This window comes from Oryctolagus cuniculus, chromosome 10, assembly GCF_051225735.1.
Source record: "Oryctolagus cuniculus isolate XC-2025 breed Fujian yellow rabbit chromosome 10, ASM5122573v1, whole genome shotgun sequence".
NCBI classification, from domain to species: domain Eukaryota; kingdom Metazoa; phylum Chordata; class Mammalia; order Lagomorpha; family Leporidae; genus Oryctolagus; species Oryctolagus cuniculus.
The window spans coordinates 77,271,415-77,294,538 of record NC_142876.1 but is presented as its reverse complement, the minus strand read 5'-3'; the positions used below and the strand labels follow the sequence as shown (position 1 = coordinate 77,294,538).

At 47.7% G+C, this 23,124-nt stretch overlaps 1 long non-coding RNA gene across 3 annotated transcripts in view; it reads left to right on the top strand.

Moving 5' to 3' along the window:
- The window catches only part of LOC127492315 (uncharacterized), an 88,944-nt gene extending 66,198 nt beyond the window's left edge, over positions 1-22,746 (top strand). For 2 of the 3 annotated variants that reach the window (XR_016214200.1, XR_016214201.1), the window contains exon 4: positions 6,850-7,037. This is a non-coding gene — a long non-coding RNA (uncharacterized LOC127492315). Of the gene's footprint in view, positions 1-6,849; positions 7,038-22,539 lie in introns of those variants that run through there. The other variant, XR_016214202.1, reaches the window with a different exon arrangement.
- The last annotated feature ends 378 nt before the right edge of the window (positions 22,747-23,124 follow it).

The following is a 23,124-nucleotide window of genomic DNA, read 5'->3' as shown; positions in this document are numbered from 1 at the left end:
AAGTGGGAAGAATACAGATCACTTCTTTGGGCTAAAAGAATTCTTAGCTCACTGAAGCCTATTGTTGCTTCTGCAACCATTCTTAGAATCATCCAATTGACCTTTATCATCATGAGGAGGTCTTTGTGTTTTCCTGGTTGTTCTTGCTTTATCAGATCAGAGGTCAGAAGCTCAAATGCTCACACAGGGAAGACATTTGGTAATAATGGCCTTTGAGTGAGACTGTCTGGGTTCAAATCCCAGCTCTGCCACTTAGAAGTAGCTTGTTGCTATGCAAGGTGCTTAGCCTCATGGGGCCCACATTTGTCTTGGTATGCCATGACATCTGTGGGTGCCAGGACACTGGGGGCATTGTTATTGATGGTCTGTGGGCCATTTCTCCTCCCAGGAGCCAGGAGCTTCATCTGGGTCTTCCCACAAGGGTTTAGGAGCCCAAGCACTTGGGCCATCTTCTACTGCTTTCCCAGGAGCATTAGCAGGGTGCTGGAGCTCAAGTGGAGCAACTAGGACTTGAACCAGTGCCCATATAGGATGAAGCTACAGGTGGCAGCTTAACCTGCTGTGTCACAATGCCAATCCCGGCTCTGTCCTTTATGTCTTTGCTTCTAAGCATTTTGTTGTATCCTGACATGTTGAATTTTTGTTTGGTTATGAGTTTTTATCTGTCTACTTAGAATTAAAACACTGGGGTAAGCATTGTAGTGCACAGAGTTAAGTTGCTGCCTGGGGTACCAGCATCCTTCACCCAAGTGTAGGTTCAAGTTTTGGCTTCTCTGTTTACAAACCAGGTTCCTGCTAATGTGCGTGGGAGGCGGCACGTGATGACTCAAGTGCTTGGGCCTTTTTGCCCACACAGGAGACCTCGATGGACTTCTGGGCCCCTGGTTTTGGCTTGGCCCATCCCTGGCTATTGCAGGTATTTAGGGAGTGAACTAGCAAGTGGAAGATCTCTCTCTTGCCGTCACTCTGGCTTTCAAATAAATGAAAACAGATAAATACACGTTTTTTTTAAAAAAAAGAATTATAGCTCTGTTAGAGGAAAGACTTGGTTGATTTTCTTCATGGTTGTATCCACTGTGTCTGGAACTTTGTCTAGCACACAGTAGGCCCTCAACATTTACTGATTAGATGGATAAAATAGAACTCACCAACTGGATCTCACTGAAGACCTCACGTTGGGCTCCAGTACATACAAACTGAACTTGATTGGACAAGGTCTCTGCCACCTTGGAATTTTAGTGGCTGATTAAGGGACACACAGACAAACATGATTTCCCAAGCATGTGGAGAATATTATATATAAAAAAGAAACCAGAGGGGGTTCTGGGGATATTGCAGGGTTCCCATCAGATCTAGGGCTTTCCACCCTGAGAAGGATCAGTAGGATTTGAACTGGATTGAAGGTGGGAAGGCTTTCTTGACCCCCCCTCCCCCAAATTAGCAATATCCTGGGGATGGTTCTATGAATTGTGACAGGTACACTAGCCAGGATTTGGGGGCAACAACTTGGTTGAAAGAGGAGTGAAATAGGATTTGCAACAGTTTATACTTGGATATTATTTTTATCTAAAAATGACATATTTATTTAAGTATTAGAGAGAGAGAGAGAGAAACCACAACAGTCTGGGCTGGGCTGGGCTGGGCCAGGCTGAAGACAGGAGCCATGGGCAGCAGGGGCCCCAGAACTTGGTTTTAACCTGCCGTCTTCTCAGGTGCATCAGCAGGCAGCCGAATCAGAAGCGATGTAAACAGGACTCCGGATGGCACTTCCATGTGGGATGATGGCATTGTAGGTGGTGGCTTAGCCCACTGTGCCACCACACTGGTTCCTATTTTTAATTTTTGTGGGACCTAGGGATCTGAAGAAGACTAATGAAAGGCCAGAGTTACCATCAACCACCTGCTAAAGCCAAGGCCATGGACACTTCTCAGGGAGGCTGTCACAAGAGGTGCTGGAGGGTGATGTCTGAGACTATGCCAAATAAGGCATTTTGGCCTCCTCCTTGTCCACTCTGTCTGGGATCACTTACTGCGAGGGAAGCTGGCCACCAGGTTGTGGCAACACACAAGCAGCCCGTGTGGAGGCCCACGAAAGGAGGAACGCAGGCCTCCTGCTGGTATCCGGAACCATGTGAGTGAACTATCCCAGGAAGACGCCTCCTGCCCTAGTCCAGCCACAGCCCAGGCCGTCACCTTGAAAGAAACTTCATTTGTGAGTCCCTGAGCCAGAACCACCAGCTAGCATGGTCTCAGATTTCTGAAGAACAGAAACTACAACATGGGACCGGCGCTGTGGTGTAGTAGGTTAATCCTCTGCCTGCAGTGTTGGTGGAATCCCATGTGGACACTGGTTTGAGACTCGGCAGCTCCACTGCCAATCCAGCTCCCTGCTCATGTGCCTGGGAAAGCTACAGAGGAGGGTCCAAGTGCTTGGGCTCCTGCACCCACGTGGGAGACCTGGAAGAAGCTCCTGGCTTCAGATGGGCCCAGCTACAGCCATTGTGGCTATTTGGGGAGTGAAGTAACAGAAGACCTCTCTCCTCTCTCGGTGTAACTCTTAAAAAAAAAAAAAAAGAAAGAAAGAAAGAAAGAAAGAAAGAAATCTGCAAGGCAATCGATGTTTGTTTTCAGCTGCTAAATTTGAGGGTAATTTGACATTCAGAAAAAGATAACTAATCCAAAATTTCCCTCCTATTGCCAATATTCCTCTCTTATCCCAGCTTCCAGTTGGGATGTTATAGATTCACTCCAGGGAATAGATAAAGACATTGAGAAAAGATCTCCGTAGCCATTTTGTGCAAGTGATGTTGGTCTCATTTGCGTCTTTTTATTGCCCCAAGTTTGTGCCCTTGGGTGAGCCCTTACTTTGTACTGGGCTTCTCACATGAGCTGCTGGATACATGACCTTATTTCTTCTTTTTTAATTAATTTATTTCTTAAAAGGCTTTATTTTATTTATTTGAAACAGTTACAGAGAGAGGTAGAGACAGAGACACAGAGAGGTCTTCAATCCGTAAATTTGTTCACTCCCCAAATGGCTACAACGGCCAGAGCTGAGCTGATCCAAAGCCAGGAGCCAGGAGCTTCTTCTGGGTCTCCCACACAGGTGCAGGGGCTCAAGAACTTGGGCCATCTTCAACTGCTTTCCCAGGCCATTAGCAGGGAGCTGGATGGGAAGTGGAGCAGCTGGGACTCAAACTGGTGCCCAGATGCAATGCCGGTGCTGCAGGCCGGGACTTTAACCTGCTGCGCCACAGCACCGGCCCCACATGACCTCATTTCATCCTTTCTCCATGCCCTTGAAGTTGCTACTATTATTTCTGCTATTTTTAAATGAGAAAACAGGCCCAGAGAGAGTAAGGCCCTGAGAAAGATCACACAGCTCTTCAGAGGCAAAGCTGCTGTCTCACTCCTTGTACTTTTACCTCCACTCAGGGAAACCATCTGGAGTTTGGGGTTAGAGGCAGGCATGGGAGAGGTGAGAGTGACATGAGTGTCCTCCATGGTTTTCCAAACTTGAGTGTACATGCAGATCACCCTGGGGAGATACTGCGTTTCAAATGAACATCCACGCCACGCTGCCGTGGCTGACACAAAGCACACACTTTGATTAGCACTGGGGTAGGAGACTCAAGGTGTGAGATAAAACTTCTAAGGGGAGTCTCAGGCTCCAACTCCTCCCTTGTTAGAAAGCTCTGGAGATCAGATTCTTTGAGCTGTAAGTGCTGACAAAGCTGTAAAAGGAGTGGTGCTTGGGAGTTGCGTCTCATTTGGGAAGCAGTTAAGCCACTGAATTTGGTTCAATCATCTGGGGGAAATGCAGACAGAAAGAAGGCACACGGGCCCGTCTGCAGCGTGGTAGTTCAAGCTGCCAGGGCTCTGGATGCTGGGCTTTTGCTGATACTACGCGATGGATTTATACGTGGAATAAATATTCTTAAATCTTTATAAGGTGCCTAAAATATTTATGGGTTGTTTTAGTCTGGTTTGCATGCCATATTGTGCTCTTACATTAAGCATTTTTACACCATCAAGCTTTCCCATTAATCATTCCAGCCTGTTCCCAGCTATCTTAACCGAGGGAGATCTATTACACTCGGCGACCAGAGCCAAATGATCTAATTTCTCCTTTGGCTGTTTCACCGAATGCTTCATAAACCTATGGCTATTATTGTATTAGGAAGACACATTGTGGTTCTCCAGTGTCCTGGTGACATGTTTACGTTTCCTTTTCTTACGAGAAATCGTGTTGAAAACGGAATATTATTTCGCAGAAGATGTTTTCTAACAATGTTGGCCTGATGGAATTAGAAAAAGAGGGGAACATCAGGTCTCCGAAAAATGCTGAATTGGTTGAATCAATGTCACGAGCAGATGAAAACCATCTTGCTCCTGCCTTCGTTGTACATGGGATGATTTCAAGGAGGGTTGTTTTGCTTTTGCTTTATTTCTGAGGACAACTGTTTTCACGGAAAGACAGTAAGTGGCAGTGCCGTGTTTCAGGCAGGGACTTGGGGGCCAGGCAGGAGCATCTGGTTGCATTAGGTCTCTGTCAAACAAGAGTGCATACATTCTTGACAAATCGTTTTCTGGGTATTTCAGAGTCCACTTTGACTCTTGTGACTTTGATCTTACGATAGGCAAGGCCTTAAGATGACAGACACCATTTCTGAATTCATGCTAAAGGACTGAGAGAGCAAAATTGCCTCCAATAAATGTTGGCTTCCATTTATTTCTTTGGTGTGTTTTGTGTGTGTGTGTGTGTGTGTGCGCGCACACACACATATGTATGGTTCCTTTTTAGTAGGAGGAGAAATGGATATAATTATCCTTGCACCTAAGCCGTAGTTAGACCTTCTTAGAAGACCACAGATTGAAGCCAACGGCTCCTGCAAAGGCAGACCAGCAGCCCACCTGCTTTCATCCCGGGATGGGTTAGCTGTTATGGGAAAGGCAGCCCTCCGTCTATTAGATGATAAAATTACCTTAATTTACAAATCTTACCTTTGATCCTATGCAAGTTCAAAGCCAAGATGCTTCTGGAAGGATACATGGCATTCTCTATCTCACCGAGAAGAGAATTTGCAGAGAAAATCGGAGTGAGTGCAGAAGTTGTTTTTGTACGCAGTTGCCTTCATTTGCTGTCATTACTAGCGGAATATGCTTCACACACACACACACACACACATGCACACACACACGCACCAGCTCCTTTTGCAACCATGCACCCCGACAGCAATGTGCTGTCTCCCTTTGCTGTGGGCTGTCATTTTGCATTATTATAGACAGATATGAACCTCCCGTGCATAGCTATCTACCATGTAAACCCGATTAATTTGCCACGGCCTCCAAAAACACACATCGGCAATCAGGGAGGGAAATTCGCATGTAATCAAAACAAGTCAAATGGATTGAGTCACAAACCCTGGGGACTGTCCCGCCCCTCCATGGTCAGACCGCGTTTGTGAGTGCAAGATGTCATAGTCCCGGTTCTCTGTCAACTGCAGCTTTGTCGGTGATCTTTGCGGGAGAAGTAATGTGGTAAGGAGGACTAACCAAGGACCAGAGCTCAGCATTGTTGACCAGGATTCAAAACCCAACCTAAGTTCTATGTGCAGGTTGACAGCCCCAAATAGGCCATTCAGATTACATGACCGCAGATGGCTGCATGCAACGAAGTCCCAGTCTGTGTGATTTGCAAGTGCAGGTTCTCAACTGAGTTGTTTAAAGCTGAAAGCAAAAAGGAGTGATGTGGGGGGGGGGGGGGTTGGTGCTGTGATTTTGATACAGTTGCCCCTTACCTCTGCCCTTGCTGCTTCCTTCCCCCACCTCCAGGGTTAGGAGGATGAAACTCCGTCAGGCGAATCCCACAGGACCGTGATTAAATTCATGATAGCAGCGCTCCCCGGAGTGGCCTCATTGGTATTATAAAAAGCATTTATTGTGGTGAAAGCCTGTGTTTTTGGCGCTGGCAGTGAGGGCTGTGGAGAGGCAAGCGCAGCTGAGGTTATGATACGCATCGATTAATCCCATGCTTTCAACATCTCATCAGCCAATCAAAGTCGTCCTCGAATACGAAGGAAATTTCTAGAAGGAAGCGGCTCACATTCAGAGGGAGGCAGTCCACGCAGCCTGCTACAAAGAGCAGAGCTGCTTCTGATAAACAGTGGGGCAGCCAAGATGGAAGTGGAGGCCCTCATGAGACAGCTGTCGGGGTCAGAGGGAAGTTTCCAGAGGGCACTGAACGCTGCCGCTTGGCAACTCAGCCCCCCGGAGACACGACCTCAGCCCCTGGCTGGGGTTCTTGGCATAGGTTGGGGAAAGGGGCCCTACACAGACATCAAACCTCATGGGGTCTTGGGTCTTGTGGGCATAAGGCAGGCACGTATGTGGGCACTGCTCAGCAAGGAAGCAGGAAGTAGGGGGGAGGTGTGTTTGGTTTTCCCAAGCACAGAAATCTCTAAGGTAACCCACATGGATGTGCCTATCTCCGTGTACCCCACTGCGGAGCCACAGTGAACATTTTATCAGGGGCTCTGTATTGAGCATCTGCTACGTGCCAGGCACCACACTGGATGCCAGAGCTTAGAAGTGAGTGAGGCCTGGGCATTGCCCTCCATCCTAAGAGCTCACATCTTGGATTATTAAGGGAATGTGGTTCTTAACCTGTTGTTTACCAGGGACCCCTTTAGCCATCAGATGAAAACCTAGGCTCCCTTCTCAGAACACTGCTTTAAAATTCATTATTTGGGGCCAGCGCTGTGGTGTAGCAGGTTAATCCTTCGCCTGTGGCGCTGGCATCTCATATGAGCTCTGGTTCTAGTCCCGACTGCTCCTCTTCCAATCCAGCTCTCTGCTGTGGCCTGGGAAAGCAGTAAAAGATGGCTCAAGTCCTTGGGCCCCTGCACCTACATGGGAGACCCAGAAGAAGCTCCTGGCTCCTGGCTTCGGATCAACACAGCTCTGGCCATTGCAGCCATTTGAGAAATAAACCAGCAGAAAGAAGACCTTTCTCTATATATTTCCCTCTCACTGTCTGTAACTCTGCCTCTCAAATAAATAAATAATAAAAATAAAATAAAATTCATTATTTAGGGGCCAGTGTTGTGGTACAGTGGGTTAAGCTGCCACCCGAGATGCCTGTATCCCATACCAGAGTGCCGTTTCCAGTCCTGGCTGTTCCACTTCTGATCCAGCTTCCTGCGATTGTACCTAGGAAAGGAGCAGATGGAGTTCCTGGCTCCTGGCTTTGGCCTGGCCCAGACCTAGCTGTTGTGGCTGTTTGGGGAATGAACCAGTAGATGTAAGATCTCTCTCTCTCTCTGTTTCTCTCATTCTCTCCCCTCTGTTTCTGTGTGTCACTCTGCTTTTTCAACTAAGTAATTCTATAAATAGTAAAAAGATAAAATCCATTAATTATCTATAACCGCCATGCTGTGCCTTGGGTCTCCGGGAGATATTTGTCTTAAAACTGAAATGTGCGCCCTTTGACCAACGTCTCCCCATTTTCCTACCACCAGCCCTGAAAAGCACCTGCTGCTCAGTTTCTATGAGTTCAGCATTTTCAGATTCCACATCGAAGTCCGATCAGTGTGTCCTGTGTTCTTGAGATTTGCTGAAGCAGTAGATCACACCACAAAAAGCTAACTGTCAGGTGATGGATGTGTTAGTTGGTTGTGGTCATCATTCACAATGGATACCTAGATCAGAACATCCCGTTATCCGCCTTTAATGCAGTCACGCATAGCTTCCAGTGGGGATACACCCCGAGAAATATGCCGTTAGGGGATGTCATGGTTGTGCGAGCACCATGGAGTGCACTTGCCCCAACTCGGGTGTGATTATACCAGGCGGTGTGGTATCTACTGCTGTTTCATGCCGGGACCTGTCCAGCTTGTCATATTTTAACATCATGCTACGCATTTGTGTATCTACACATAGGAAAGATAGAGTAAAAATAAGGTATGACAGATTTAAAAGTGGTCCACCTGCAGAGGGCGCCTGCCATGGTTGGTACCGGCGGGATGGGTTCCTCTGGGTGAGTGCGAGCGAGTGGTGAGGGAATGGGAAGGCCTAGGGCAGGGCTGTCCACCGCTGCGGACTTCTCGTGCACTGTGCATATACAGGCTGCACTAATTCATAACACGTTTCTTTCTTCAGTAATCAACTAACCTTTTGTAAGTTTAAGTGCTTTAATTTTTAACTCTTTGATAATAACAGCTTAAAATACATATTGTACATCTATACAAAATATATCTTCTTTATATTCTTATTCTATGAAGCTTTCTCCCATTTTAAAACATTTATTCATTTGAAAGACAGAGCAACATAGAGAGAGGGAGAGACAGAGAGAGAAAAAGATCTTCCATCTGCTAATTCACTCTCTGGATACCTGCAATAGGCAAAGCTGGGCCAGGCTGAAATTAGGAGCTGGGAACTCTGACTGGTTCTTGAACGTGGGTGGCAGGGGCTCAAGTACCAGGCCACCATATGCTACCTTCCTAGGTGGATTAGCAGGGATTTGGGTTGGAAGCAGAGCAGCCAGGAATTGAACCAGCACTCCTATATGGGATGCTTGGTGTCACAAGTGGCAGCTTAACCTGCTGAACCACAATGCTAGCCCTCTTTTGTTCTATTAAAAATTTTTATTTTTTGTCCTTTAAAATCTTCTTTTAAAAACTAATGCACAAGGTTGAGCAGTTAGTGCAGTGCTAAGATGCCACTTGGAATGCCTGCATCCCTTATGCAGGTTTTGGGTCCCAGTTCAACTTCCAAGTCTAGCTTCCTGCTAATGTGCACCCTGGGTGGCAGCTGGAATTGGAAGTGTGGCTCAAGTAGTTGGGTCTCTCCCAGCCATATGGGAGACCTGGATTGAGTTCCTGGCTTTAGGCTTTCCACTGCCCAGTCCCAGCCATTGCAGGCAACTGGGAAGTGAACCAGCAGATGGGAGATTGCTCTTTGTCTCTCTGCCTTTCAAATAAAAGGAAAAAAATGAAGACACAGCACACACTGGAGCAGAGGCCTCCCCAGGGTCATGCTCATCTATGTCAGTGTCTGTTATCTACACATCTTTCCCACCGGAATGTCTTCAGGGACACACACAAGGCTGGCATCTCCTATGATAGCAATGTCTTCTGGAATATTCCTGAAGCACCAGATGGATATTATACTTTAAAAAGTCACATTATCAACTTTTGAAAAAACAGATGGAGTACACTCTAAAAGAATGATAAAAAGTATGGTAAATACATAAGCCAGTAGCACAGTTGTTTATATCATTATCAAGTATTATGTACTGCACATAATTGTATGTGCTCCACTCTTCTTAAGATTTATTTTTTATTTACTTGAAAGGCAGAGTTACAGAAAGAGTAGAGAAAGAGAGAGAGAGAGAGAGAAAGAGAGGTCTTCCATCTGCTTGTTCACTCCCCAAATGGCTGCAACATCCAGGGCTAGGCCAGGCCAACGCCAGGACCTCAGAGCTTCTTCAGCGTCTCCCACGTGGATGCATGGACTCCAGCACTTGGGCCACCTTCTACTGCTTTCCCAAGTACATTAGCAGGGAGCTGGATTAGAAACGGAGCAGCTGAGACTCAAACTGGCATCCACAGGGGATGCTGGCACTGCAGGCAGAGACTTAACCAGCTGCGCCATGGCACCGGCCCCTGTGCTCCACTTTTATAGGATTAAGTGCAGCAGGTGTGTTTGCACCAGCGTTAGCACACAGACATAGCACTGTGATGTGTTGTACTGTGATGCTCTGGTAGCTGGGACATCACCAGGTGATAGGAATTTTTCAGCTCCATTACCATCTAATGGAACCACTATCACCAGTGCAGTCCATTGTGGACTTAAAGATCCTTAGGTGGCTCTATACAGAGTTTTTTATTTGTCTATTATATGTCAAAGCTGGACAAAGCTTATTCAGTAACATAGGATCACAAAGGAAACCAATTATGGTAGTCATTGAAATGCTAAAAATCAAATCTGATATACTAGTAGATATGGTTCTTTATTAATGCATTCGAGCTGGTGGTGGAGCTAATAATTAATTTCAAATTAGAAATTTACATAAATGACATTTTTGCTGTATCTACAATAAGTATAATGTGATGTGAGAATATTTGCAATTTCTATTAACAGCAGTCTTAGATACTTGCTGCCTTTATAATTGAAGGGTGTTCAGTTTCTGGGAAAATGGAGGTGTAAGTTTATTTTACATTTAGGTTCAGGGACCCTTGAATTCTCTTCTTAGATAACCAGGCTAAGGAGTGGGCATTGTGGCGCAGCAGGGTAAGCCACCTTTAAGGATACTCTCATCCCACATGGGAGTGTTGGTTTAAGTCCTGGGGACTCCAGTTCCAGTCCGGTTCCCTGCTAATGCACCTGCGAAGGCAGTGGATGATGGCCCAAATACTTGGGACCGTGCCACCCACATGGGGGACCCAGCGAGTTCCCAGCTCCTGGTTTCAGCCTCATATTTTTGTGGCTACTTGGGGAGTGAACCAGCAGATGTAGGCTCTCTCTCTGTGTCTCTCTATGTCTCCCTGTCTCTCTCTTTTCTCTCTCCCTGTGTGTGCACATGTGTCTGTCTTTCAAAAATATAAATAAAGCTTAAAAAACAGGTTAAGGGGAAAAGATGGATAAGTCTGGTGCCATCTGAAGTAGTTGTGGTGTGGATGATGGGAGGGAGCAGGAAGGAGTCAGGAGGTGACATCTGGGGTGAAGGGTGAGGTAGCAGCCCCGGGAATGGAAGTGGAGAAGGGATGTCAGGGAGAGATGTGGTTTTCTAGCATTTTCTTCCAACAAATCCCTTCCTCCTTGGACTTTTTTTTAAAGATTTATTTCATTTTACTTGAAAGGCAGTGTTACGGCGGGGGAGGGGGGGGTGGAGAATGCTGTTTCATTTCCCAAATGGCAAAATGGCAGCAAAGGCCAGAGCTGGGCCAGGCTGAAGCCAGGAGCCAGGGGCTGCTTCCAGGTCTCCCATGTGGGTCCAAGAGCCCAAGGACTTGGGCCATCTTCTGCTGCTTTCCCAGGTGCACTAGCAGGGAGCTGGATGGGAAGTGGAGCAGCCGGAACTCAAGCTGGCACCCATATGGGATGCCGGTGCTGTATGCAGTGGCTTAAGCCACTATTCCACAACAGTGGCCACTGTCTTGGTCTTACAGTGCCATGCTCTTCTATTGATCTGGCACAGTGACAGTCCTGGCAGGTACACAGCCCAGGTAGCACTCTTCCCATCAAGCCACAGAAAGACATGGAGGAACCTTAAATGCATGCCATTGAGTTACAGGAGCCAATCTGAAATGGTTACAAACTATATTGTTCCAATTGTATGACATTCTGGAAAAGGCACAACTATGGGGGCAATAAAAAGATGGGTGGTGGCCTGTGGTCAAGGGGCCAGAGAAAGGGGACATGGAGCACAGAGATTTTTAGGGCTGTGGAACTATTTAGTAGGATGCTCCAGTGGTGGATTTTGTGTCATGATATATTTGTCAGGGCTCACAGACCATCCAGGGCCCTTGGTGTCAATAGTGGGCTCTGGTGGTAACGAGGGTCAGTGCAGGTTCATCAACTGCCACAGTGTGCCACTCTGGTTGGGGATGTGGAAAACAGGGGAGGTCACGCCTGGGTGAGGACGGAGGGTGTGTGACAATTCCCTGTACTGTTTCCTGCCCAATGTAGCCATGAGCCTAAAACTGCTCTAGATTAGAACATCTATCTACATGGTATAAAAGTTTAAAAGGGCTCTCAATTAGATGAGAATAAGGATGTGTAACAGCGAAATGTGGCAATGGGTCCTGGGTTGCATCCTGGACCAGAAAAAAAATGACCTTAACAGGCTACACAGCAAGGTGAAGGTAAGGGGCTCGAGGCCCCCATGTCAGTTAACAAACCATAGGTCAGGGGTTGGTCTTTGGGGGAATCTGGGCATAAGGTGTATGGAAATTCTTTATCCTATTTTTCACTCTTACAAATTCCAAGTTATTTTTTAAAAAAGAGAGAGAATGCTTTGATGGGGTGAGTGGCTTTTCCTCTTGGCTAGTGTTTTTAAAGGTACCTGGTTATATACATTTCTCATGTGATAGGCTCCTCTAACTTAATGGTTTTTCAATATCGGATCATCTTCATATTCTTGTTATAAATCTTATATCGCCATGTTTTTTAAAAAAGGAACAATAACACACAGTGTATTCCATGAGAACCAAATGTTCACTCTGCCTGAGAGCTCCAGACCCCAGGCCCAGCCTCTGGGGTTTAGAAGAAATGACAAGTATCACCCAGGTTTGAAGGACACACCTGTCTGTCCTCCCAAGACTTCTTCACAAAGACTGAAAGGGAATGGAAAAGGAAATAGTGTCCTCTCTGGTTTTTTTTTTTTTTTTTTTTAAAGATTTGTTTATGTATTTGGAAGACCGAGTTAGAGAGAGAGAGAGAGAGAGAGAGAGAGAACTTCCATCTATCTGCTGGTTCACTCCCCAAATGGCCATAAAGGCCAGGATGGGCCAGGCTGAAGCCAGGAGCCAGGAGCTTCTTCCGGGTCTCCCACGTGGGTGCAGGGGCCCAAGCACTTGGGGCATCTGCTGCTGCTTTTCCCAGGCCATTAACAGGGAGCTGGATCAGAAGTGGAGCCGCTGAAACTCCAGCTGGCACCCCTATGGGATTCCAGTACACCACAACGCCAGCCTCCTCTCTGTTCTTCATTCTCTGTTTTGTGATGTGCCATCAAAAGAGGCCTCATCCTGCCTGGAGGGGAAGGGTACCTTAGCACAGCCACCTGCTCATGCAAATGAAGTCAGATGGAGGAGCTGTCAGAGTCCATGAGATTAACAACAATCTTATTTCACAAAATCCGGGGAAGTGGTTACATTAGTTTTCTTTCTTTCTTTCTTTTCTTCTTCTTCTTTTTTTTTTTTTTTTTTTTTTTTTTGACAGGCAGAGTGGACAGTGAGAGAGAGAGACAGAGAGAAAGGTCTTCCTTTGCCGTTGGTTCACCCTCCAATGGCCACCACGGCCCGTGCACTGTGCTGATCTGATGGCAGGAGCCAGGTACTTATCCTGGTCTCCCACGGGGTGCAAGGCCCAAGCCCTTGGGCCATCCTCCACTGCACTCCCGGGCCACAGCAGAGAGCTGGCCTGGAAGAGGGGCAACCGGGACAGAATCCGGCGCCCCGACCAGGACTAGAACCTGGTGTGCCAGCGCCGCAAGGCGGAGGATTAGCCTAGTGAGCCGCGGCGCCGGCTACGTTAGTTTTCTTATCACCAGTGAGATGTCGCTTAACATTTGGCAGACGCTGTCACCTCAATCTCCTTGCTATTTCCAGAGCCCGATCTTTGTGGGTCTTGCAGAGATGGCTGGTGGGGGAGGGACCAGGATGGGGGTGCTCCTGTCCATCCCGGCATCTCCATGGTGTCAGGCTGAGTTCAGGCTCCCAGTCAGTACCCCCAGGTCCTATATGCTGGCTGCCAGGTCCCCCAAGAGCAAGTTTGCTTGTTGAAAAAACAGCATGGTTATACGGGTCTGGTCATCCATGGTGCAATTCTCAATGCTCGGGCGCCACCCCCCCGTGGGCTGCTACCCCACAGCCTCCAGGGGTTTCAGCAGGGGACGCTGCCTGGCTGGCTGAGCCCGGCAGGCGGGGGAGCGGTACCCTTAGCCCCTACCTGCTGGGGGGCAGGGACACCTCCTTCTCACTCCTCACCCTTGCCAGTGGCACACCCAAATGTTTCCCAATACAAGGAACATTGCCCTAGGGGTGAGGGAAAATCTACCACCGCCACCACCACCACCATCAGCACGCCTGTCGAGAAGTCATGGGTCTAACAGCTGAGTTTCTTGGTGAGCTTTGGGTGTGAAGCACACACCTGTGTGTGTCACCAGCACCGCACCGCATGGGCACTCCCCCGTGAGCTGGTGTTGGCTTGTTTACCCTGAAAGCCAGTGCCAGCCACGACACAGTTCATGGCTGCCATCTGCAATGGTTAGTGGCGTGAATGAATGTGACAGGCAGCGGGAGCCATTGTCAGTTCAGATGAAAAGTGGCATTAAAGGTGGGAGTTGAGGATGGCACAAGATGCAGCTTGTCCAATAAATGATAAGAGGATGCAGAGTGAGACAGGAACCAGGCACCCCAGGGGTGGAGGGAGAGAGAGAGAGAGAGAGATCTTTCAACTGCTGGTTCACTCCCCAAAATGGTGGAAGCCAGGAGTCAGGAGCTTCTTCAGGGTCTTCCACCTGTGTGCACTTGGGCCATCTTCTACTGCTTTCCCAGGCCATTAGCCAGGGAGCTGGATGAGAAGTGGAGCAGCCAGGGCTTCAGCCAGCTCCCGTATGGGATGCCGGCATTGCAGGTGGGGGCTGTACCTACTATGCAACAGCGCTGGCACCAACCTGGGTGTGTTAAAACAACAGGCATGTACTTGTTCACAGTTCTGCAGGCCAGCAATCCAAAATCAAGGTTTCAACAGGGCCATCCTCCCTGCCAGGGCTCCAGGAGCTTTTGGCTGTGACCACATCATGCTAGTCTCCAGCTCTGTCTTCACTGGTCCTTCTCCCTTTCTATGTGTCTTCTCCTCTTCCATCTCTTAGAAGAACACTTATTGGATTTAGGACTCAGCTGGATAATCCGCGATGATCTCATCTCAAATTCCCTGATTATTCCTATGAAACCTCTTCCCAGTAAGGTCATGTATGGCCCGGGGATCTGAAGGCCAGCACACGGACACATCATCTGGGGCTCACCCTAACGGGTCTCAGCTCTCCCTTCGGACGTGGAAGAAACTCAGTACTCCTGACAGTTCTAGCCCGTGCTGCATATTGGCTCTTGCATTAGGACGGTGGCCTAGAAGCGGGTGAGAGAGAAGTCTGAGTGGCACTGACCTGGAGGAAAAGACCTGTCCATGGAGGCTTTTATCGTCACCTGGTCTCACTGGCTGTGTCGAAGTGCCTGTCACAAAAACCAGTTACCTGACTCGCCATCTGCCTTTTCAGCTCTTAGCACAAGGCTTGCTTAGCAAAGCCATCCTGCCACTGCCTTGACATGTGGCTCACCTCAAAGCCAGAGAATTCTCCCTGGGTTTTCAGCTCCATTTCCCCATGAGCTGTCCCCTCAAAAATAAACCAAGTTATCATTCGGAAAACGCCGGCTGATGGCCTCCTATTTGCATATCCCAGATGAGGCTGCAAAGCCATTTATCTCTCAGGAGCAGCCTGCTGTGCTTCCTTTTATTTTTTTATGGGATTGTCCTTAAATGGCTGATTAGTTTGGGGTGATTTATAAATGCTTCCAGCTTGGCAATTTCCCCCTTAATGAGTGGACAGATTTGTGTCTGGCTTAAGCAGCCTTGCTTACTGTTGATGCAATGTGTGGCTTCCCGCGGCTTCCCACCCCGTGGTCGCCTCACTCCTCCGCAGTCAAGTCGGCTTAGCCTTCCACCAAGTTTTCCCAAGAGTTGAAAAGTGAATGTCTTTGGCCATTTACGTTTCTGCAAAGGCAGGAACACAGGTAAACAGAGTTTCTCCTACCCGTTCCCTTCTTCTTTGGGGACCAGAGAGAGAATGACACTGATCTTGGATCAGTTGTTTGTCTTGTCTGGTTTACTCGCTTGAAAATAGAGCTATGAAAGGATTTTGTTCTAATTCAGGGATTGAGAATGGGGTTAGGAAACTGGTCCACTCTCTGCTCCCAGGAAGCCTACTATAAGCCAGATTGCTCTTTTTTGTTTTTGTTTTTGTGATTTTAGTACAAACATTTCAGTTGCTTTCCAGTAGCAATTTATTTTCACTTTTCATAAGACTAAGACAGTAAGATGGTATCTTTGACATATGTAAGACAGTATCTTTGAACCATGTAAGTTTATTTTTTTAAGATTTTATTTATTTATTTGAGAGGTAGAGTTATGGACAGAGAGGGAGAGAGAGAGAGGTCTTCCATCCTCTGGTTCACTCCCCAGATGACTACAATAGCCGGAGCTGGGCCAATCCGAAGCCAGGAGCAAGGGGCTTCTTCTGGGTCTCCCACGCAGGTGAAGGGGCCCAAGCAGTTGGGCCATCCTCTACTGCTTTCCTGGGCCATCAACAGAGATGCTGGATTGGAAGAGGGGCAGCTGGGACTCCTCAAATCAGTGCCCATATGGGATGCTGGTGCTGCAGGCTGAGGCTTAGCCCACTACGCCAGGGCACCAGCCCGGAACGATGTAAATTTAGAACGGTCTAGGGAAGCTACAGGTGGACTAGATAGGGGAGCACTGGGCTTGCAGTGTATGGAAGCCTGGTAGTGCCAGGCTGGCTGACGTGAGGGAGGGGCAGGAGAGGGAGAGTTGGTTGAAAAGCGATCACAGCACAATTTCTGCTATACATGTACGCTAGTATCGGTGACTCCTTAACAAAGTGCTCAGGACATAGATGTTATGTAAGCTACCTGGATGACTTCTTTGTAATCCAAGTCTTATTAGAAAACAAGATGATAGGGTGCTAAGGCATGAGGCTAGCGTTACCAGTGAGGGCACCTTGAGCTCTGCGCTCCTGGACCTTATGATCTACTTGCGATTATTCTTGCCTGGCCTCTTTGTGGGGTAGCTTATCTGGGATAGGTCCAGCTTTCCGAGTTTCTGTGATGTATATCCCAGATTGTTCAGTAACTCTTTTAAGTCCTGTATTGTTCTGTTTTTCATTTAACTTTTAATCTTATTAAGGTAACAAATGTAAACCAAAAGTCACTTTCCCACTCCTGTATCTTTCTCTCCAGAGGCAAACCATTTTCATCATCTTTTGCTGTGTCTAAAATGACATTTACTGCTATATTTTTAAGAAATATACTGACATTGCTATGTCTTTAAACTCTTTATTGGCTTCCTAGAATGGAAGATGATAGATTTTCTTTGCTTTCTTATATCCCTTCCAACACAGACACAAATCCGTACACCAGTGTCACCTTTCTACATGCTTCCATTATTAGAGCCTCATTTTTAGTCAAATTACTATTCTGTATTTATATTATTTTTATTATGTAAATATTGTTCACTGCTGAGCCACAGAGTGTGCTATAGTTAACTTTCCCTTTACAATCTTTCCTTTTGATTTAAAAATTTTTAAAAGATTTATTTGTTTTATTGAAAGGCAGAGTTAGAGAGAAAGAGAGGGAGAGACAGAGATAGGGATCTTCCAACTGCTGGTTCACTCCCCAAATGCCCTCAACAACCATCAGGAGCCAGGAGCTTCTTGCAGGTCTCCCAGGTGGGTGCAGGGGCCCAAGCACTTGGTCCGTCCTCTGCTGCCTTCTCAGACACATCAGCAGGGAGCTGGGATTGGAAGTGGAGCAGCCAGACCCTGGTTTAAAAATCTTAATTGGCTTAATTTCTACATCCTTGATGATATATTTTTTTTCTCAAACACTCTGACAAAATAGCAAATTTTCTCAGCACCTCGTACACCATCAGATAAATACAACAGGTCAACCCCTTGGATCAGCCATTGGTTTCCTATCCAGGGATGCACTCCTCCTGTCCCAAGCTGACCTGGCTGACCTGTAGGCCAGCTGTGAATTGTCTGCCAGAGATTTCTTTCCACCTTCAGACGGGCGCTTCCCTCTGCCTCTTGAGACTGGCATTCTTTCTCCTGGGTCTCTCGAGTTATTCTTGGTTTACATACTCATTCTGGCAGCACACGTCCTGCGCTAAGGGTATAAGGAATACAAAATTGTTAACACTTCACGTGTCTGAAAATATAAAGACGTTTTCTCACTACATTTGAGTAGCGATTTATTTAGGTGTGTAATTCTGTGTTGGAAGTAATTATTTCCCGGAAAATGAAATTCCTTGCTCCATTGCTTTCTGGTTTTCAGGTTTGCTCTGGAGAAGTTGAACGCTAATTTCTGATCTTTTGTAGGAGACGTGTTGTGTGCATCTGCCTCTTAGGAGGTCCCACGTGTAAAGTCTATTCTCCATTCCTTGTGTTCTGAAATGTCCTAATCAAATACACGGGAACGTAGGCTTTTAGTCAGTTCCTTTTGCTGTACATCCTAAGGCTCATTTCATTCTAGAAACTTCGTGTTCTGCATCTGTGGCGTGTTCTATTGTTTTGCATCATTGATGGTTTCCTTTATTTTCTTTGTTCTTCTGAGCTTCCCATTTTGGAGTCTCTGGACTGACCTTCTAATTCTATTCTGTTACCCATATATTTGTCTTTTGTCTCTTTTTAACATTTTGAGAGATTTTTCTCAACTGTTTCTACCATTTCTAGTCCTTCCTTCCTTCCTTCCTTCCTTCCTTCCTTCCTTCCTTCCTTCCTTCCTTCCTTCCTTCCTTCCTTTTTAAGATTTACTCATTTATTTGAAAGAGCTACAGAGAGGAAGAGAGAGGCAGAGGCAGAGAGAGACAGAGATCTTCCATCTGCTGGTTCACTCCCTAAATGGCTGCAGTGACCAGGGCTAGGCCAACCCAAAGCCAGGAGCCAAGAGCCTCCTCTGGGTCCCCCATGCTGGTGCAGGGGCTCAGGGATTTGGGCCATCTTCTTTTGCCTTCCCAGGCACATTAACAGGGAATTAGATTGAAAGAGGAGCAGCCAGGACTTGAACTGGCGCCCATATGGGATGCCAGCACTGCAGGCCATGGCTTCACCCACTGTACCACAGCTCCAGCCCCTCTACCATTCCTTGTACTGATTTTTTTTCTCTGCAATCACAATTTAAATTTATAGACACTCTGTTAGTCTCAAACGTCTTTCCTTTTATGAAACCCTGTTCTTGGGGTGAGTGTTTGGCACAGCAGCTGAAATGCCACTGTGGACACCTGTAGCCCATAAGGGAGTGTCTGGGTTTGATATCCTGAGTCCAGCTTCCGGCTAATACAGATCCTGGAGGGCGCCAGATGATGGCTCAAGTAGTTGGAACCCTGACATCCATTTGGGAGACCTGCATGGATTTGCTTTGTCTTTGACCTGGCCTAATGCCCACTGGTGCAGGCATTTGGGCTGTCTTTAAAATAAACAAATAAATACAATGAAAAAGAAGAACCATTCCCTTGTCTCATGGATGTAGATCCTCTGAGTCTGGAAATCTTATTCTGCTCTGTGTGTCATCTTCTTCCCCTCTGAACTTCTCCTCCCCTCCACCCCAACTCACTTTCCACTCACTTTGCTTTTGATCCTTCATTTCAGAAGATAACCATGTCCCTGGGTATCTTGTATGGCCAATTCATATTTTTCAGAAACAGAAAAAAAAAGCTGCTTGGAAGTTGAGAGCGTGTTCGGGGTGTTTGAAGTGTGTGTGCCTGACTGGGACATCTGTGGGGTGTCTGGTGTGTGATACGGGTTTGGGGGATGCGTAGACTTGAGGTGTGTGTGTGTGTGTGATAGTTGCGTATATTGGTGCTTCTGTATGTTTGGTGTAGGTACAGATATGTCTTTGGGATCTATGTGTGTGTGTGGATTTGGAGGGTGTGTATCTGAGGAGTGTATGTGTGTATGTGTGTGTGTGTGTGTACATGTGTATGTGGAGTGTGTTTGGGCATGACACTCCACTAACATCAGTATCTGGGGTTTGGTTTTTTAATCTTCGGTGGGTTAGCTTCTCAGCCTGTGAATCTGTCAGTCTGTTGCCTCAGGGAGTGTAAGGCAGCTCCCAGGATGATTCTGGAAGCCACAGTGGGCAGAGAGACAGGTGGCCTCATTCGGTATGCAAACGTCTACTGCATCCTTGTTTGCTGCCTCATGCGGATCTTTGCTGAGCCTTGAGTTTCCATGTTTGGAAAACACATCTGGCTTGATTTCTCCAGATATAGAAGCCCCGTTTTCTCTTGGGGTCCGAATGGGTCCTAACCTAGCTTTACGGAGGTATTGGGGGAGGTCCCCCAGGAGCATGACAAGCCCTTCATTCGGCCTGGAACTCATCGCCCCCTTTTAGCTTTATCCCTCACTTTCCCTTTGGAGAGATCTGGCACCTTCCATTTCTGAGTTTTTCTGGGATTCAGCCGCACAAATCGGCATCCTGTTGGTTCTTGCCACTGCACATGCACATGTAGGGCTCAGCGTTTTGTGTTCTGAAAACGTTAGCTAATGTCTTTGACCTCTTGGTGTCCTATCTCCTGTCCTCTTTGTCCTGTGAGTTTATTTCCTTTTGTACCTTTACTGCCAGTTTAATGAAACTTTGGAAGGAGGCAAAAATAACTGTGTTCAAGCATTGCTTTCTAGAAGTCTCAATTACTCTTTGTTATCTTGTCCTAAACAGACCCCCACATCTCTAAGGAGTGTGGTGGTGGTGGGGGAGGGGCAATATTTTCTGCTTTTGCCAGGTTCTAATGCATTATGGCAGACTGCACAAATTTCCCCCTCCCTCCCTTCCTCTCTTCCTCCCTTCCTTCCTTTTTTAAAGGATTTTATTTATTATTTATTTGAGAGCTAGAGTTACAGAATGAGAGAGGGAGAGACAGAGAGAAAGGTCTTCCAGCTGCTGGTTCACTCCCCAAATGATTGTAAAAATGGCCGGAGCTGAGCTGATCTGAAGCTAGGAGCCAGGAGTTTCTTCTGGGTCTCCCATGTGGGTGCAGGGGCCCAAGCACTTGGGCCATCCTCCACTGCTTTCCCAGGCCATAGTGGAAAACTGGATCAGAAGAGCAGCTGGGACATGAACTGGTGCCCATATGCGATGCTGGTGCCACAGGCAGAGGCTTAGCCTACTGCACCACAGTGCCGGCCCCTCAAATTCATTTCTTTCAATGTATGTTTGCTGAACCTCTACCACATATCAGTCACTGGTGGATCCAGAGACTAACAGAGGACAACTTGTCCTCCAGGTGGTGGAGGGGAGGCAGGCTGCAAAGGAATAGGAAAAGCAACACTGTCAGGTGGCAACTAAAACAGATGAAAGTTGGAAAGCTATGTGGGCACAGTCTTGAGCGGGGTGGTCAGGTTGCGAAGGGGATCTTTCATAACCAGAGGGAGCCAACTATGCCAAAGACAGGGGGAAGCAGAACACGAGCACCGGGAGCAGCTGGAGCAGCAGTTCCCAGGTGGGAACTTAGAGGAGGAGAGCTGCGGGTGGGGGTGGGGATGCAGCAGGGCTCAGTGTGTGAGGGGCAGCGGTTTTCAAAGAGGCTCCTGGGGACTGGGCAGAAAGAGGCCGTTGGGCCTCTGGGCCAGATGAAGTGTCTGGGTCTTGTCTTAGGTACTGGGGGAAGCTGTTGGTAAGGTTTATTTTCGGCGAGGAGGGTGTGGGGGCGAGCATGACCGGCTGGCAGCCTGTCTGGGTTTGCTCTGGGCGATCTGATTAGAATGCACAAGAGGAGGACATTCTTTGGCTGGGCTGCCACAGCAGAGCGCCCCGGGCTGGGTGGCTTGCAGCACAGGAGCCCTTACGTTCACAGCTCTGGAGGCAGGAAGTCCGACACGGGGTAGCAGCAGCGTCATTTCAGGTGAGGGCTCTCTTCCCGGCTTGCAGGTGGCCACCTGCTTGATGTCTGCTCCTTCTGCTGTGACCTCTCTCCTGTGCGCGTTCGCTCTTCGTGGAAGGACACCAGTCCCATTGGACGAGGGTCCCTCAGGACCCCATGTGACCTCTTTAGAAGCCCTTTCACCAAACACAGCCACACTGGGGTTGTCACTTCAAACTATGAATTTGGAGGAGACACAATGCATTCCATAACAGGAGGCTACACTGGAACTGACGAGGCCTATGGGAAACTGTTTTAGTAACTAAGGGGGAGGTGCCAATGGCTGGACCAGATGGTGGGGAGGAGGCCAAGAGGGGATTTGATTGTTAGTAGGGAAGGCAGGACTCACGGTGGGATGGGATGTGGAACTAGATCAAGGATGCTGTCAGGACTGGGAGTTCCTTTGGGGAAGGCTAGAGAAACAGGTTTAGAGATGGCACACTCTTCCAGCTGTTCACTTTAATGCAAGTCCTTAAAAATGTCTTAAATTTGTTTGAGAGGCAGACAGAAAGAGAGACAGACAGAGGGAAAGAGTGAGCTCCCATCCACTTGCTCACTCCCCAGCTGCCCATAACAGCCAGGGCTGAACTGGGGTCAAATCAGGTTGTGGGGAACTCAGTCAGGTCTCCCATGTGAGTGGCAGGAAGCGTCACTTGAGCCATCACTGATGCCTCCCAGGGTCTGCGTTAGCAGGAAGTGAGACACAGGAGCTCAAGCTGGGTTTTGAGCCCAGGCACTCGAATGTGGGACGAGGCTATGTTAACCAGTGTCTTAGCTGTTAGGCTAAACACCAGCCCCAGGCAAGGCAAGCCTTTTTATTAAAGCATAAATGGCATTCAGCAAGGCCTAACCACCAGCAGGGATTATTTTTTTAACCAGTTGAAAACATTCGTGGAATACCATACAAATCAAGACACTTAACCTTACCAGTAGCATACTCATGTGTCTCTTCGATACCTGAGTAGGGGTTTTGAGGGAGCCATTGTCTATAAGTGGTATTTAAACCGGGGGCTGGTGCTGTGGCGTAGTAGGTTAATCCTCCACCTGCAGCACCAGCATCCCATATGGGCGCCAGTTCTAATCCCAGTTGCTTCTCTTCTGATCCAGCTCTCTGCTGTGGCCTGGGAAAGCAGTAGAAGATGACCCAAGTCCTTGGTCCTCTGTACCTACATGGGAGACCTAGAAGAAGCTCCTGGCTTCAGATTAGCACAACTCCAGCTGTTGTGGCCATTGGGGGAGTGAAGCAGCAGATGGAAGACCTTTCTCTCTCCCTCTCTCTCTCTCCCTTTTACTGTCTGTAACTCTACCTCTCAAGTAAATAAACAAAATCTTAAATAGTATATAAACCAATGAACTAGATGAAATTAACTAGAAAGCGACAATGGGTAGAAGCCAGAAAGTTTTCCTCTACTGCACCTTGAGCCGTATGGACGGCCAGATTTGGAGCAGAGGGGACAGCCTCATGTTAGCAAGATCATGTCTCAAGGAGAGAACAATCATATGTCGGAAGCTACGGAGACACTGAGTGAAGCGAGACCAGAGGTGCATCCTCTGCCTGGGCGGTGGAGGATCCCTGGGCGGGGGGCGGGGGGGTATACACTTGGGGAAGGGGACTGATGGCCAGCTGGTGTCAGTGCAGAAGGAAGCAGAATGTGAGGAGATGAAAGCAGCAGAGTGACTCAAAGTCAACAA